We start from the raw sequence: 8,345 nt of genomic DNA on the forward strand, positions 1-8,345 counted from the left end.
AAAAAACGTAGGGTCGGCGGAATTTTTAGGGTCGGACGGGTTACGCCAATGCAACATTTTTTTTTTTGGCCTTATGGATGGACAAAGAAACAAACAAGCAAGAAGGCGTCAGGTGGTAGCCTGACAGGTATGACGAAAATCATGCAAATGATATCACTGTCACCTTGACCTTCGAACAAGGTTGCAAACAGATGCTGGCATCTTGAAGCGTTTCCAAGTTATCGTCTTTTTTGTCTCCAAAACAACCCCTATACTTTAACATGGGCGACATTGTTGCCATGGAAACAATATTATAGGTCAATGGATTGCCGCCATTTTGGAAATGCATCATATGTCCCTCAGCTCTGACAGAAATCTTGCATTTTAGTAACGATCGGATTATCAAATCAGCTTGGAATTTAGAGGTGATGCTTTTCAACTCATTTGTGTCAAATTTGACGTCACGTAGCGCACTTTTGGTCACATCTGTTTGATGCAAATGTCGTCACCGTCACCTTGACCTTTGACAGCCTCACTTTCGTTCCACGGAACCCTCTAGTAAAATTTGACAAAGACAGCTGAAAGCGTTCGTGAGTTATCGCATTCACAGACAAACATACAAACGAGACAGACCAACACACGATGAAAATTTAAATTTTTTGTCAAAACAAGACACTTTTCAAACTATCGTGGGATAACTGGGAACAACTATTGTGCGACACCAATACCGGAAGTTTGACAACTGCCACTGTATCAGTCATCCCACTCCGTGGAGGGAAATTCTGTCTGCTCGCATGCATACAAGGCAACCAAGGCACCCCAGGGGTGAGGAACGTAGTAACCAAAAATAATTGAAATCAGATAAGCGCTTTTCCATTTTCCACAAAAAACATTTTTTTCAAGATGGCTGCCCCAGTCGGCCATCTTGGATCCGGCAATGCCCAAAATCAATAGGGTTCTTCCTTTTCAGGTGGTACATGGGTGATCCAAATTTCAAATCGATATGGCAAACAGTTTATGAGTTATCGCACTCACAGCTATAAATGTTGACGCCGCCCCAGTCGGCCATCTTGGAGCCGGCCACGCCCAAAATCAATAGGGTTCTTCCTTTTCAGGTGGTACATGTGACCCAAATTTCAAATAGATATGGCGAACAGTTGATGAGTTATCGCACTCACAGCTATAAATGTTGACGCCATAAATGTTGACGCCCAGCCAGCCAGCCGGAAGACCGCCCCAGTCGGCCATCTTGGATCCGGCCACGCCCAATCTCAATGGGGTTCTTCCTTTTCAGGTGGTACATATGTGACCCAAATTTCAAATCAATATGGCAAACTGTTTATGAGTTATCGCACTCACAGCTATAAATTTCGTTCCGGAACAAGTGTGTATCTACCCTCAGGAGAGCCAGAAAACAACATCTTTCTCATCTCAAGTCTGAACTCTCAAACCTCTCTCCCTCCTCAAAATCCTGGTGGCGTTTAATCAAATCTGTTTCTGGTGTATGTTCCCCCTCCATCCCCTCCCTTACCTCAAATGGCCGCACTGCTGATTCCACACGTGATAAAGCTGAATGTCTAAACTCGGTGTTTGCAGCTAAATCTTGTGTCCTAAACCCATCCCTATCTCTACCCACTTTACCCAGTCGCACCCAACTGTCCCTGGACTCTGTATCCTTTTCTCCTGACAAGGTGGAGAGCTTGCTTTCAAACCTCGAGTCAGATTCTGCAACCGGTCCAGACGGCATCAGCCCACGTGTCCTCAAAGCCTGCTCTTCTGCTCGTGCTCACCCTCTCTCTGTTCTATTCACCCTCTCATTTGCCCAAGGTCATCTTCCATCTGCTTGGAAATCTGCTAACATCACTGCCCTGCATAAAAAAGGTGCAAAAACAGATCCCTATAACTACAGACCAATCAGCCTTCTCCCAATCATCAGCAAGGTGATGGAATCCATCATCGCCTCAGATATGAAATCCTTCCTCTTCTCCAATGGCTTGATTTCCAATCATCAATTGGGTTTCAGACCAGGTCACTCTACCCTGGATATGCTGCTTCTGCTCTCCCATCAATGGATGGAGGTCCTCAATGCCAGACAGGAAATCCGAGCCGTATCCCTGGACATATCACGTGCTTTTGACACAGTCTGGCACCCTGCCCTACTCACCAAACTCTCTTCCCATGGTATTCAAGGCCATCTCCACTCATGGCTCGCAGACTTCCTCTCCTGTCGCAGTCAACGTGTGGCCCTAAATGGAGTTCTTTCATCCCCTCTTCCTGTGCAGGCTGGAGTTCCTCAAGGTAGCGTTCTGGGCCCTGTTCTTTTTCTGGTTTTCATCAATGATCTCTCGGACTCTCTGGAAAATCCTCTATTTCTCTTTGCCGACGACTCCACCCTCTGCCGTACCATCTGTCATCCCTCAGACCGGCAAGCAGCAGCTTCTTCGCTCACTGCAGATCTGGATAAAATCACAAACTGGTCCAACACGTGGAACATGTCTTTCAATCCAGACAAATCTCACACTCTCACTATGTCTCTTCGAAAGGACCGTTTACAAAACCCCCCATCCACTTTCTCAACAATCCTCTGGAAGAAGTCTTTTCTTTCAAGCTTCTAGGTCTCACTATCTGCCATGACCTTTCCTGGGAAAGTCACATTTCCAACCTCGCCTCAAAAGCCAGTCGCCGACTGGGAATCCTCCGTCGTGCTAAGTCCTTCCTCGGCCCTCTTGAGCTCCTGACCACTTACAAAGCTTTTGTCCGTAGCCTGATGGAGTACTGCTCTCCCCTCTGGGCTGGTGCTCCTGCCTCCCACCTTTCTCGGCTTCACGCTGTCGAAACCAGGGCATTTAAGATCATCGGCATCTCCCGCAATGAAGCTGAGTCTTTGGGCCTCTCACTCAATCACCGCAGGTTGGTCGGTGGTCTTTCTGTCTTCTACCGACTCCTCTCCAGCCTTGCCCCCCTGCTCTCTCTGCGATTTGTCCCCACCACATTTCCACAGGGCGCTCAAGGTCCGCCAACAACCCACTTCTGGTAAAACTACCAAAATCACGAATCACTGCTCATCTTCACTCTTTCATTCCTCTTTTTTCCCGCCTTTGGAATAAACTTCCTCACTCTATTCTTTCCCATTCTTCCCTCCAGGCTTTCAAAACAGCTGTTCACCACCACCTCTTATCTTCCCCCATCCAAATCCTCGATCTTTTCTACCCCCGATAATCCACCCAAGCCCACTTCCTTCATTTCTCCTGCTTTCCTTCCTGAAATTCCCTGAAATGTCCATCTTCTTTTCGCCATGTTCCCCGTCCCATCCCCATCCCTCTCCCTTCCACAGTTCACCTAATGTGTCTGTTCCCCACTGTTTTGGCCCTTCCACTCCCGCCCCTCTTGTCTCATGCCTCCTTGCTGTGAGTTGTGTGTTAGCTCTCATCAGAGCCTCGACCAAGGTATACAAAAAAAAAAAAATGTTGACGCCGCCCCAGTCAGCCATCTTGGAGCCGGCCACGCCCAAAATCAATAGGGTTCTTCCTTTTCAGGTGGTACATGTGACCCAAATTTCAAATAGATATGGCGAACAGTTTATGAGTTATCGCACTCACAGCTATAAATGTTGACGCCATAAATGTTGACGCCCAGCCAGCCAGCCGGACGACCGCCCCAGTCGGCCATCTTGGATCCGGCCACGCCCAAAATCAATAGGGTTCTTCCTTTTCAGGTGGTACATGTGTGACCCAAATTTCAAATCGATATGGCGAACAGTTTATGAGTTATCGCACTCACAGCTATAAATGTTGATGCCCAGCCAGCCGGACGGACGGACGGACAGCCGGACGGACGACCCGGGTGTTAACAATATCCCCCTTCCGCCACGCGGCGGGGGATAAAAAGTAAAAAATAAAATAATTTAAATAAAAATAAATAAAATAAAATAAAAAAAGATACGTGCTGCTTCCTTTCTTCATGCTCAGCATTTTAAAAGGGTAGGGTACAGACAAAGGCAAACCACCCAGTATAACTTGTAAAGAACCTGCTTCGGCAACACCAACACTTTGCAAAGACTACGGTACAGTATATACATACATATATATCCATGTTTTGAAAGATAAAACAAAGTTGGTGCATCTTGGCCCATTGGGTGAGCATTTTGTGCGTTCCACTTTTAGAATTTGAAGTAAAATATGTACTCGACTGAGTTTAGCTGTAATCTCGAGTCTCGGTTCAATGCCCCCAACCTGACAATAAAATCATCCCAGTGGTATTTTGCAGGCAGGGTGTTGCAGCAATGAGTACGCCATCTCTCAGAGGGACCGTTAAGCTGACTGCGGCATCTGCTCCAATTTTCTCACGCATGTTAAAATATCTGAAGAATTGGTTTGGAAAGAGCAGGCCAAAGCATGGCAGTAACTCGATGAATTTCCAAATTCCTGTCCAGTTGATATGTAGTGCTGCAATCAGTGATCTAAATTCGGAAGAAAATCGTCGTCCAACATAATTTGTTTGAAGTGGAAGCCCAAAACATAGAGGTACGGGACCTAGTCTCCAAGCTGTCTACCCTGGGTTTGAATCTCGGGCCAGCTATAAACCCTTAACTGGCGTTTCACGGGACGGGTGATTCTTCAATGTGTGCCCCGTCCCTCGGATGGACGTTAAACTCGGCGTCTCGTCTCGTGACATTAGTTGGTGGACGTCAAAGATCCCAAGGTGTCCTTCATGAAGAGTCTGCGAGCTATCGACAGCACCGTGGCCAAACTCAAAATTCCTGCCTTAAACTTAGTCGAGCGTCAGGCATGGCCAACCGGTTCATGAAAGACTTGGGTCCAGCTTCAAAAACATGGGGAGGAGGAGGAGAAGGAGGAGGAAAAGAAGGACAATAAGGAGAACAAGAATAAGAAGTGAGGTGAACAGAAAGGTGAAGTACTACCATTTTGGGTTGTTGTTAAAAAAAATATTATGAAACGTGTTGTTGATTTATAGTCTTCCTTGGTAATTCTAAACCAAAATGAAACCACTCTCGTACGCCGTGACGTAAACAACGCAGTTGTGTGAAGGGGATTATTGTGCATCAAAGATAAAGCGAAAAGGTCAAATGTACATCGATTTGTGAAATCCATGACCCGTTGTCATCACAACGACACACTCCCAACGTTTCTCCTGGAATCTTTTTCCGAAGGGTCACCGACGGATGTATAAAGTTTATCTCTGCTCGTACTCGTTTCTCGGGTCCTGATTTAACGTCGAACTTGTAATCACATCGAGGCTTACGGACGGACGGGTGCGATGAATTGAAAACTCGTTCGATGTATAAATCTCGGGCCGCAGAATAAGCAGCGATTTCCGCTTTCGCATCAATCGCCTCGCGAAGGTGAGCGTCACGGTCACGTGATGGCGCGAGGCGCTCCTTCGCTGCCGTCGGCGCGAGGCGACATCGACTCGAAGGGTTGCCACAGCACCACAACGAACAAATAAATAAATAAATATGCGCCGCTCAGCCACCCCCCCCCCACCACCACCATCTTCGCGCTCTTCGGCACCGCCAGGTGTTCGGCGAGGAGGCCCCAGTGGTTTATGAGCAGAGATACGAGCGGTTTATTCTTCAGAGTCCCACGGGCCGCAGCACTGACTGACTGGTCGTTTCGCGGGCATTTTCCCGCCGTGGTCATTTCGGCCGATTAAAAGGACAGAACGAGCAGAGCAGATAGCGCCCGACACGCAAGTCCGAATCGGCGCTCCCAGAGCCCTCGTACCGGCCATTCCGACCGAGCGGCGTGTTCTCCACGTTTGCAGGCCGCACGGCACCATCCAATGGACGGACACACACACACACACACACACACACACACACACACACACACACACACACACACACACACACACACACACACACACACACACGGCGAGTTGGGCACGGCGGGGCGGGGGATAGTTGTACGAATGTTAGTCTTGTTAAGTCGTACCGAGAAAATCCGTACACCCGTACCTCAGTACCTTGGGCCTTCTGCTATCCCGGAAAGTGAGTCCAAAATGAAAGCTGACCGAACGTCTACAAACAACGTACGAACCTCTCCCAGGGCTACGCAGAACATTCTACCTGCAAATCGTGAGGCCCAAAACCACGAGACACACGCGAACGATGCTCGAAGAGCGAACGATGCGGTCACGTCACCTGGGGTCACCTCAACCACTGAATACAAGGACTTTATCCGAACGGTACTGGAGTGACGAGAACAACACCACCCCCCCCCCCCAACCGACTGGTTTTCTCCACACCACCACGACCACAATCGTTGGCCCTGCCCGCGCTGACATGGCGTCACGGCTTTGGCGCGAAGCGACAGAAACCGAGATCGCACACCGAGCCTCGAAAGCAGGTTCCACGGGCGCTCGGAGGACGAACATCCGAGCAATTCGACATCGGCTGAAGGGACGAGCCGCGACGAGCGACCTACCATCTACTCGCGCCGATACGAAAAGCTGAGGACGAGGCACGTTGTTCGATTCTCTCACGTTGTGAGTGCCGTGTGCGCCACACAGGCCGCGCGTCCACTCGCTGGATCGATTCCACTCTCACAGACAGCCGACGAGAGCTTGCTCCGTGGACTTCCAGGCCGATGAGTGCCGCGTCGCGCAAGATGCACTCTCCCGAGTGTTTCACAAAACTGTGTGCTCGAGTACCGCGGCCATTTCCCGACTCGCGAAATCCCTCGAGGCACGTGGTTGCTGCACGTCACGTGACTAGAAGAAGAAGGAAAAAAAAAAAAAACATTTTTCGACCCTCGACTGTCACGTGTCGTCATTCCCAGCGCTACACGAGTTTCGCCGCGTGGCGCGATCGCGACTACTTTTTTTTTTTTTTTTTTTTAAACGTCCGACGGGCTGTTGAAGACCCTCTGGCTTAACTCGAACGCCGCACGGTAGTCGTGTAGTTTGGGCGGCACGTGTCGCTTCGGTGGATATCCTGCGTCCAATCGGCGTCGTTGCCGAGGTGCTGTAGGTGTTTCAACTTTTTGTTGCCCGGAATTTGACGACTCCAGAGAAGTTCAATTATTGTGACTTAAGCTCATTTTGCATCTGACGATGCATCCAGTATGAAACACGATAAATTGAAGATGACGTCACTATTCAATATGTTGGGGGAATTATGATGACCGTTGCACGGACGGTGATTTGCTTTCAGCGATCGGTCGGGTGTGTTTTATCTCAAAGTTCAAACAACGAAGTTATTTTTCAATCGAAATTACCTTTTCCAGGGAAATTCAAATCTCCTCCCACCTCCTCTCAACGCACCCTCCCCACCCCTCCCCCACTTCAAAACCCCCCCTCCCCACTTCAAAACCCCCGCCCCACTTCAAAACCCCCCCTCCCCACTTCAAACCACCCCCCCCCCCCACTTCAAACTGGGGCTATGGGTTGGTTGGTGTTAATGGGAAATAAATGAACGTGAATGGCAAACATCACATTATATTGCACTGATTGATGAACATTACAAATAGTCCTTCAAACTTCCTCGTCTTCCAAAGTATTGGTGTCTACAGTACACTGAACTGATTGATGTACGCACTTCATCAAACAAGTTCTCTTTGTTTTCACCAATTCATATAAAATTGAAGGAGCTCATCTAATCGACTCCAACAACAGCATTTCATAACTCGAAGGGCACTCGGTAGAGCGCATACCTCCGCCACGGATTGCCTGATCCACGAGAACATATCAGGCCCAATACATTTTTTAAATATCATGCTCTATATCGTATGTGGCCCTATGTCTCAATGGTGAAGAATCACTTTCAAAATGAAATAATTATAGCATCCAGATCCAGATTCAGATCTGCACCACAATCGAATCAATTCGTCCTTGCCACAGACCCAACCCATCCACAACTTTTTGAGATATCGTGCTATATATATATATATATATATATATATATATATATATATATATATATATATATATATATATATATATATATATATATATATATATATATATATATATATATTGGTTTAGCTCTATCTCTCAATGGTGAAGAATCACTGAAATAATTATCAGGTCCGTATAAGGATCTTCGCCAAAATTGAATCCATACTTGTCACACACCCAACATGTCCACCAAATTTCATCCGAATCCATCCACAACTTTGTGAGATATCGTGCTCTATATCGTTTTTGGCCCGATCTCTCAATGGTGAAGAATCACTTCAATAATTCTAGTATCCGAATCCAGATCTTCACCAAAATCGAATCAGGTCTTCCGTGTCACACACCCAACCTGTACACAAAATTTCATCCGGATCCATCCACAACTCTGAGATATCCTGCACACAAACAAACAGACAAACAAACAAGCAGTCATAGACTGGTACTTACGA

The 8,345-nt window shown here is 47.6% G+C and overlaps 1 protein-coding gene and 1 long non-coding RNA gene across 22 annotated transcripts in view; one reads left to right on the plus strand and one right to left on the minus strand.

Moving 5' to 3' along the window:
* LOC147028760 (uncharacterized) overlaps window positions 1-6,720 on the minus strand; it is a 377,598-nt gene extending 370,878 nt beyond the window's left edge. For 5 of the 21 annotated variants that reach the window (XM_085879466.1, XM_085879463.1, XM_085879462.1 and 2 more), the window contains exon 1: window positions 6,426-6,718. The gene's annotated coding sequence lies outside the window, so the exon portion shown is untranslated. Of the gene's footprint in view, window positions 1-5,956; window positions 5,975-6,067; window positions 6,228-6,425 lie in introns of those variants that run through there. The other 16 variants (XM_085879476.1, XM_085879472.1, XM_085879473.1 and 13 more) reach the window with 7 other exon arrangements.
* LOC147028767 (uncharacterized) lies at window positions 966-3,735 on the plus strand. Its single transcript, XR_015057713.1, has 2 exons — window positions 966-1,094; window positions 3,695-3,735. It is a non-coding gene; the product is annotated as an uncharacterized LOC147028767 (long non-coding RNA).
* Window positions 6,721-8,345: the final 1,625 nt, after the last annotated feature.

The sequence above is a fragment of the Eptatretus burgeri genome, chromosome 4, assembly GCF_056783735.1.
Source record: "Eptatretus burgeri isolate ZD-2024b chromosome 4, Ebu_testis_v1, whole genome shotgun sequence".
Lineage (NCBI taxonomy): Eukaryota > Metazoa > Chordata > Myxini > Myxiniformes > Myxinidae > Eptatretus > Eptatretus burgeri.